The following is an 8,715-nucleotide window of genomic DNA, read 5'->3' on the forward strand; positions in this document are numbered from 1 at the left end:
TGGATGATTGCTTGTGGATATCTAGAAGATCAGATTCTCACTCTACATGATTTGTGTCAAGATGTTGTGCGCTCATTACTTGTTAGTGTTTGTTGCCTATATCATTGTTCACGTGAATTATGTATGACTGTATTACAATGAGAAATTATAAGTTTAGATGAGTTCTCTCAGAAGTCGTATTGGTTATATTGGCTTTTCACATTTAGTGCACAGCAAATGAGGCCTACCTTTACTTATTCACATAAACAGAGTTAGAGAAATGATTGAATATTTAATCAGTGTATATGCTCATGAATGTAATGAATATTTAAATTTTAATATTCATCTCAAACATTCTTGAATATTTATTATTAATAAACTTTGAGACTTTTTTCACCATTGACCTTTGACCTGCTGAGAACTATTCTCAATTATTAAAAAATGTAGTAAAAAATGTAAAAAAAACTTTTGTTTATTCAAAGGCTATGTATGAGAGTATAAGAGTGTAATTAGAGAAATATTAATTGTAAATGAAGAGTTGGTTTGTTCCAATTTTGTTTGGCAGGACATATTAGTATTTAAACCATGTGTTGCGAGTTGGGAGAAAAAAGGATGTCTTGATATGTAACATCAAGGACTGTGCCCAGATAAGGGTTTCTGCATTGTTTATTGCTAGGTTTCCTGGTCCAGCAATTTTCAGTGAAGGTGCTGAGTTTGAGCTCTAGATCTAAATTATTTTTTGCTATTTTGTGTATTTCCTTTTTGCTTGTTTGTACTTTGTATTTACAATCCGAGGTCCGGAAATGTTGGGACGTTTTTTAAAGCTGAATAAAATGAAAACTAAAAGACTCACATGAGCCAATATTTTATTCACAATAGAATATAGAGAACATAAGAAATGTTTAAACAGAGAAATGTTATGCTTTTATCCACTAAATGAGCTAATTTCAAATTTGATTTTGGCCATAAACACTACTTCACATCCAACACAGATTCGTCAAATGGAACTTTTATGTTTATATAGTGTGCATTATTGAACAAAAGGAAAATTCTAGGTAACAATTATTTTATAGTGTCCTTGTTATATATTACATGTGCTCCCTATATAAAGTAATAGCAATAAATTGTACATGCAACTAACCCTAATCCTAACCCTATAGTTGTTACGTGCGGTGCTGTGGAATGCACACGACGAAGGAGGAATATCAGAAATCAAACTTTTAATAATCATCCAAGGAGAGAGGACCAGGAATCTTAGTAACAAGCTGCACAAACACGTAGACATCAATAATAACTGACAAACTAGAACTCAAAGGACAGGAACTAATATAGGGCAGATAACGAAGGGCCGACAGGTGAACACAATGACTAATTAAACAGAACGGGAAAACTAGGTCACAGGGGAAACACAGAAAAACACAGACATGTAATAACAGTAAGTATGTGTTGTTAATTAATATGATTCAGTACTTAATTGTGTAATAGCACTGTAACACGGACACCTTAAAATAAAATTTATCCAAGTTCTGTCAGTATTTACTTACCCATGTTGTTCCAAAAATGATTTTCTCTATTTTCTTTATTTTTCTCTCACTTTCTCTTTGTTTTATTTTATTTTTTTACATGTCACATGTCGCAACTAAAAAAACACCATAAATGTGGCCCATATGACTTACAGTACGTTCCATATTTAAAGTTTTCTGAAGCCATGTGCTTCCATTAGAAGCATAGTGTCAGGTTTAACATGAAAGAGCCAAATGGCATTTAATGTCATTTACATGGAAAAGAATGACCAGAATATTTATACTTCAAAAATGTAGCTTAGCAAACTTGTGTGAGTTTGGGATGACATGTGTGCACAAGGAGCACATGGTCTCTGCACCTGGGTTCCCTCAAAGGGCTCTAAATGTGGTGTCTCATATCGACAGTGCTGAAAGATATTAATTTCTCTTCTTCATCGTTGACCACACTTCACACACACACACACACACACACACATATATATATACGCTAGCATGCAGACTCTCCAGAGTACCCACAGCTTTTCACCGGCAGTTCAAAGCAAAGGCAGAGATATAGACGTACTAGGCCTGTTGACAGAAATCAGATATGGCCCGATAGGAGGAGATCCATGCTAACTAATTACATATGCCAATGACAGCGATCTCTTTTAACAAGGACAAACAATAATTTACCATTTCCTCCTTTCAAACTGTCAAGCATGATTTATATAAATAACTTGGTTATGGAGTGTTACAAAGCCTGTAATCTAATGACCCTAAAACAATGTTTTGTTTTTTTGTTACAAGCAGTTTAATTTTAGCCTATGTTGACATTTGGCTGGATATTATTGAGCGTGTGACGTTGTGTATTGAAGGTTGTAATTTTTTTTTATGGTTATGTGTATGAGAGAAAGAGAGCTAAAAATAAAATGATGCTCAGCTCGAGTGATGGTTTCATTGACAATGACAGGTTTAATTTAAATCTCAGTGGCGCACAGTGGGTGGTTGATGATTACTATTAAAAGAAATAGTTCACCAAAAAATGAAAATTCTGTCAGTTACTCACCTACAAGTTGTTGTAAACCTGTATGATTTTTTTCTTCTGCTGAATGTAAAAGAAAGTATTTTTGTGAAATGTGTCTAACCAAACAGTTGACGGCTCTCGTTAACTTCTAGTACTTTTTTCATATGGAAGTCAATGGGAATGGGCACCATCAACAGTTTGGTTACCAACATCATATTTTATGTTCCACAGTAGAAAGAGTCTCATACAGGTTTGAAACATCAGGGTGAGTTTAACAGAATTTAAACTCACCTCTCTGGATCTCCCTGGCCCTGTGTCCCACGCCTGCCTGCTACACCTACCTAAAAGGAAAAGATAAGGATTGTTTAATTCCTCAGTTTCATGAGCTTCTGAGCCTTCCTCTTCAGTTTTGTTTAAATGAAGAAGCTCTGAACCGTTCATTCTGTGTATGCCTCTCTCTGCCCAGTTGTGACAAGTTTAAGATCTTTTTTTTTTTATGCAGAGTATTGGGAAGTAAAAACAATACAAGATGCAAAATTGTGGCTGTTATCAGGGGCATCATGCACTTACTATTTGAGGGTGGGGGGTAGGCTTATCAGATTTATTTACTTTTTTTTTTTTTTTATATTCCCAAACATGTTAACTATATCATGGCATGTCTTGATTCTTGATTCACAAATGTGTGTAAGTAAACGCTTTTTGCACATTTTTATAGATCATGTTAGTTGATCTATAAAGGCCAATGGGCAGAGTATCCTAATGTTAGTGTAACTATACACAACACCCGTCTTTTTAGCAGAAATGGGTGTCATGCCATAAAATATTTTAACACGACTGACTTTGCATTTAACTTAAATTAAAAACATTGCAAGTTACTAATTATAACACTTCCGTTGTACAGAAAGAGAGCAGAGAACATTTACATTATCAAAGAACATTATCATTGACTTCAGTCTAGCCAGAGTTCAAGCACTCTTAAAAACTCCCATTATAAACGCTGAAGCCGTTTACACTGTGAAATGAATCTTTTACTTGCATCGGATGCACATCTGCACTTTGTTTCTGAGGGATTTTGCCAGAGAGCAGAATTGAACAATCACACTGAACAAAACACCAGCATTTCAGCAATGACTCATCTGAATGCATTTGATTGGCCATTGCATTCATGAGCTCAACAGAATTGTGTGTCATTGGTTATAACTCAAAGCTGTAAAAATGTGAAGCACAAATGCAGATTTGAATTTAGCAGCTGGTGACATGCCGCATTGAACGTTATAATGACACTGGTGTGATCATATCAAATATAAATCCTTCATATCAAAATCCACTAGGCTCTGAAATCTGAGGGGGCACGTGCATTTGAATGGGCATGACGCCTCTGGCTGTGATAACACAGATAGAGCTTTTTATTATGGGTTTGTCTGTGTCCACTAAGACACAAAGAACAGAGAGAACAAAAATATTGACATCTTGCACAGATGGTCTGCCAAGCTCTGAAGTGAGATGGACTGAATTAAATACACAGTCTGGGGGAAAGAAAGGGAATAACAAGAGATAAAAAATGAAAAGAGTGTTTTGTTTTTTGTTTGTTTTTCTCAAAACATGCAGATAATGCAGATCCAGTCTTAACCTAACATCTCTGTGTGAAAAACAGTGAAAGAAGTTATTCAGGTGGCCTTAACTACTATGTACTTACATTTAAATTAATCATTTGGTACAATGCACTTATTGTGTACATACATGTTCTTACATTGTACTTATATTGTTAATAATACCTTTCTGTAATTACATCTGTAATTAATTTCTGTAATTACATTTATAATTAATTACACCCATTCCTTATACCTAAACCCACCCTTAAACCTACCCATACCACTTAACCTGTCCCTAACCTTACCCATATCCCACCTTAATAGCAGAAAAAGTGTTTTGCAATACAATATGAATACGATAATGAATATTTTTTGATGTAAGTACATAGTAGTTAAGGCCACCTAATATAAAGTGTGACCCAGGTATTAATCACAGTAACATTTTTAATCACCAAATGCAATTCTAATTAGTGTTGATTTTATTGTTTTCTGATCAAAATTATTTAAACGTCCTTAGAACCAGTAAATTGTGCACACTTGCTTTTTGAGAATTGTTTTAATGTTCTTTTCACTGGAAAATGTATTTATTTATTTAGTGCATAACCTACATCAACAATATGCACAACAATGTACTAATTTTGTCAATAATTGTCTACAAGACATACAAAGAAAGTAACTAAAATCCAGGTCTGAAAGCAATGTAGTGATGCTTTGATGTCTGCAAAACTTTAAAGAAACACAATTTTATATACAAATGTCATTTTTGTTCTCATCTAGATACATGAACTTCACTGCCACCAAAGCAGCAAAGACCAGTATATTTTCCTTCAGATCTATTTAGGTTGCTGCTTAAATCCTCCAATAAAAATACTTTTAAGCTAGATGCCCTCAGTTCTGATCAAACATGTTTTTGATTCTTTGTACAGGATAAAAAAGATTAAAGTGTCTCAGCCCTCTATTAGACTTGGTGGCACTACCTTTCAAAGAGTAGCTCAGACTTTCAGAATGAAGTGAACTCCTCCTGACCTTCTGGGATTATTAAGGCGATTATGAGGCATGTAATGGGGCTGTATTCATAGGGGAAAAAAGAGTATAGTGAGGTTTTGGGCTGAAATCCAAATTGAACTGGTCTCCCCTTTCCTTGACCCTCAGTGCACACCAGGATGGTTCAGGGACCATCAAGTGGAGCAACAAGTGCACTCCAGGGAAGTATAAGTCTGAGAGGCTGAAGCAAACAGAAGGTCAGAGCGAGTATTGTTTCACAGTCAGTTTTAGAACGCCTTGTATTGCTTCTGATCTGTGGAGAAGACAGAGTGAAAGGTTTTAGTGTATGATAGGGATGGATGTTGACAGGAAATTTCTCTTGCATTTGCACAAAAGTATTTAATCCTGACATATAGGCTAGCTTCCATTTGGATCATTTCTGGTATGTAGGACCTTTGGAGCTCTATATCTTTTTTAAAAAAATGTAATATGCTTGTGTTTCAGTAGTTTATGGAAGTGTATCTTTACTAGACTTTCTGAAATTTGCTCTGGTCAAGTCAGACAATTAAAGGGTTAGTTCACCCAAAGATGAAAATTAGCCCATGTTTTAATACTTGGGTAAAGTTGGTTTTATATTCGCACATTCGCACTATTGCATTCAATTACTTTGTTAACCACACTACATTGGACATTGAGCAGACATTCGCAAGTAAGTATGACATTAAAACAAAACTTGCCCATTTTGATCGTTTGTAAAAAAAAAAAAAAAAAAAAAGTAGTAGGTTGACAATGATGTCGCTGATTAGAATTTGCAAAAAATAACTTTATTACACATATAATTAGAAAGTTACTGGATGTGGAAATGTGTGAATGTTGTGAATGTGCGAATATAAAACCAACTTTACCCAAGTTGTTTTAATTACCTTCAAAGCATCCTAGGTGTGTATGACTTTCTTCTTTCAGACGAATTCAATCAAAGTTATATTGAAAAATGTTCTTGCTCTTCCAAGCGTTTAAATGGGAGTAAGCGGTGTCACGAATCTGGTCTGCACTTCCGTCCATTCACCACCAGAGGTCACTCGCTCACCACATGGACTTTCTCACCACACACCACATGGACTCCATTTCCCATCATCCAACACTGATCACAGCTGTCACCAATCACTCATTGCACTAATCACACGCACACCTGATCCCACGCACATACTGATCACACACTCTTTATAAGCCTTGGACTTTCTCTGCCTCTCTGCCGAGTATTGTTTGCGTTTACTGCTCTCATAGCTGTAGCAACTCTCTGTGCCCCTGTTAGTTTCCCTAGTGTTCCCCTGCCTGTCTTGGATTGTTTTCCCGTGTTTATTCTAGACCGTGTTCCCTGGATTATCTCTCTGCCTTGCCCTCTGGATTCTGTTCGCCGATCGTCGACCTTTGCTTGCCCTAGGATTACTCTTTGTCTTGTCTCTGCCATACCTGTTTGCCATTGCTCGACCCTGCCTGTATTTATGACCATGCCTATGAATAAAAGCTTGCAGATGGATCCGCATGACTCACGTCTCGTCAGCCTCGTTACAAGCGGGTTGTTTTTTTTTTTTTGTTTGTTTGTTTTTACAACAGTCCAAAAGTAATCAAATAAAGCGCATGCATCCGTAATAAAACATGCCTCACATGGCTTCGGGGGGTGAATAAAGGTCTCCTGTAGCACACTGATGCGTTTTTGTGAGAATAATATCAATATTGAAAATTTTATAAATTTTTTCTCACTTCTACTGACTGTCATACGTGCAAGCCGTTCCCAGCGGATGACATACTGTAGGACGTAGGCGTCACACGTGTCTCGTGAGTTTGTTTACAGGAGCAAAGGAAGCAAATTTTCCTTACTTTAGAAAAGGAAAACCAGTCTCCTCTTGGCTTATATCGAAATCTTTTTTTCTCTACAATTCCTCGTTTTGTGTTTCTAAATCGTGACTGCCGATTTGTTTTGCGGTCTCTCCTCCTATAAACCCTATAAATAATATCCCCTTTCTCAAATCAAGCCATTCTCAGCTTCTTGGCCATGTGACGTCACACAGACCCAGGCCCCTCCCATGATTGTTGATTGACAGTAGCGTTGTTCCTTTGACCTGCCCTGAGTGAGCTGTCAACAGTCCGCCATTGTTTCGACGCAGGAGTAGACAAGAATGTCTCCATAGCGATTGAGGTGTTTTGTTGTTGGATGAAATAATGGGGGGGGGTACACAGGTACATACAGATGCATCTCAATGAATTAGAATGTCGTGGAAAAGTTCATTTATTTCAGTAATTCAACTCAAATTGTGAAACTCGTGTATTAAATAAATTCAATGCACACAGACTGAAGTAGTTTAAGTCTTTGGTTCTTTTAATTGTGATGATTATTTTTTGCTCACATTTAACAAAAACCCACCAATTCACTATCTCAACAAATTAGAATATGGTGACATGCCAATCAGCTAATCAACTCAAAACACCTGCAAAAGTTTCCTGAGCCTTCAAAATAGTCTCTCAGTTTGGTTCACTAGGCTACACAATCATGGGGAAGACTGCTGATCTGACAGAAGACAATCATTGACAGACAAGGAGGGTAAGCCACAATAAAGTGGAAGGAAAAAGTGTGGAAGAAAAAGATGCACAACCAACCAAGAGAACTGCAGCCTTATGAGGATTGTCAAGCAAAATTGATTCAAGAATTTGGGTGAACTTCACAAGAAATGGACTGAGGCTGGGGTCAAGGCATCAAGAGCCACCACACACAGACGTGTCAAGGAATTTGGCTACAGTTGTCGTATTCCTCTTGTTAAGCCACTCCTGAACCACAGACAACGTCAAAGGCGTCTTACCTGGGCTAAGGAGAAAAAGAACTGGACTGTTGCACAGTGGTCCAAAGTCCTCTTTTCAGTTGAGAGCAAATTTTGTATTTCATTTGGAAACCAAGGTCCTAGAGTCTGGAGGAAGGGTGGAGAAGCTCATAGCCCAAGTTGCTTGAAGTCCAGTGTTAAGTTTCCACAGTCTGTGATGATTTGGGGTGCAATGTCATCTGCTGGTGTTGGTCCATTGTGTTTTTTGAAAACCACAGTCACTGCACCCGGTTACCAAGAAATTTTGGAGCACTTCATGCTTCCTTCTGCTGACCAGCTTTTTAAATATGCTGATTTCATTTTCCAGCAGGATTTGGCACCTGCCCACACTACCAAATGCACCAAAAGTTGGTTAAGATGAGCTGAAGAGATGAGCTGAAGGCCAATGCCAAAGAAAGCTGGGCTTCCATACCACCTCAGCAGTGCCAGAAACTGATCACCTCCATGCCACGCCGAATTGAGGCAGTAATTAAAGCAAAAGGAGCCCCTACCAAGTATTGAGTACATATACAGTAAATGAACATACTTTTCAGAAGGCCAACAATTCACTAAAAATTTTTTTTTGGTCTTATGAAGTATTCTAATTTGTTGAGATTGGTGGGTTTTTGTTAAATGTGAGCCAAAATCATCACAATTAAAAGAACCAAAGACTTAAACTACTTCAGTCTGTGTGCACTGAATTTATTTAATACACGAGTTTCACAATTTGAGTTGAATTACTGAAATAAATTAACTTTTCCACGACATTCTAATTTATTGAG

Source organism: Onychostoma macrolepis, chromosome 01 (assembly GCF_012432095.1).
Source record: "Onychostoma macrolepis isolate SWU-2019 chromosome 01, ASM1243209v1, whole genome shotgun sequence".
NCBI lineage: Eukaryota > Metazoa > Chordata > Actinopteri > Cypriniformes > Cyprinidae > Onychostoma > Onychostoma macrolepis.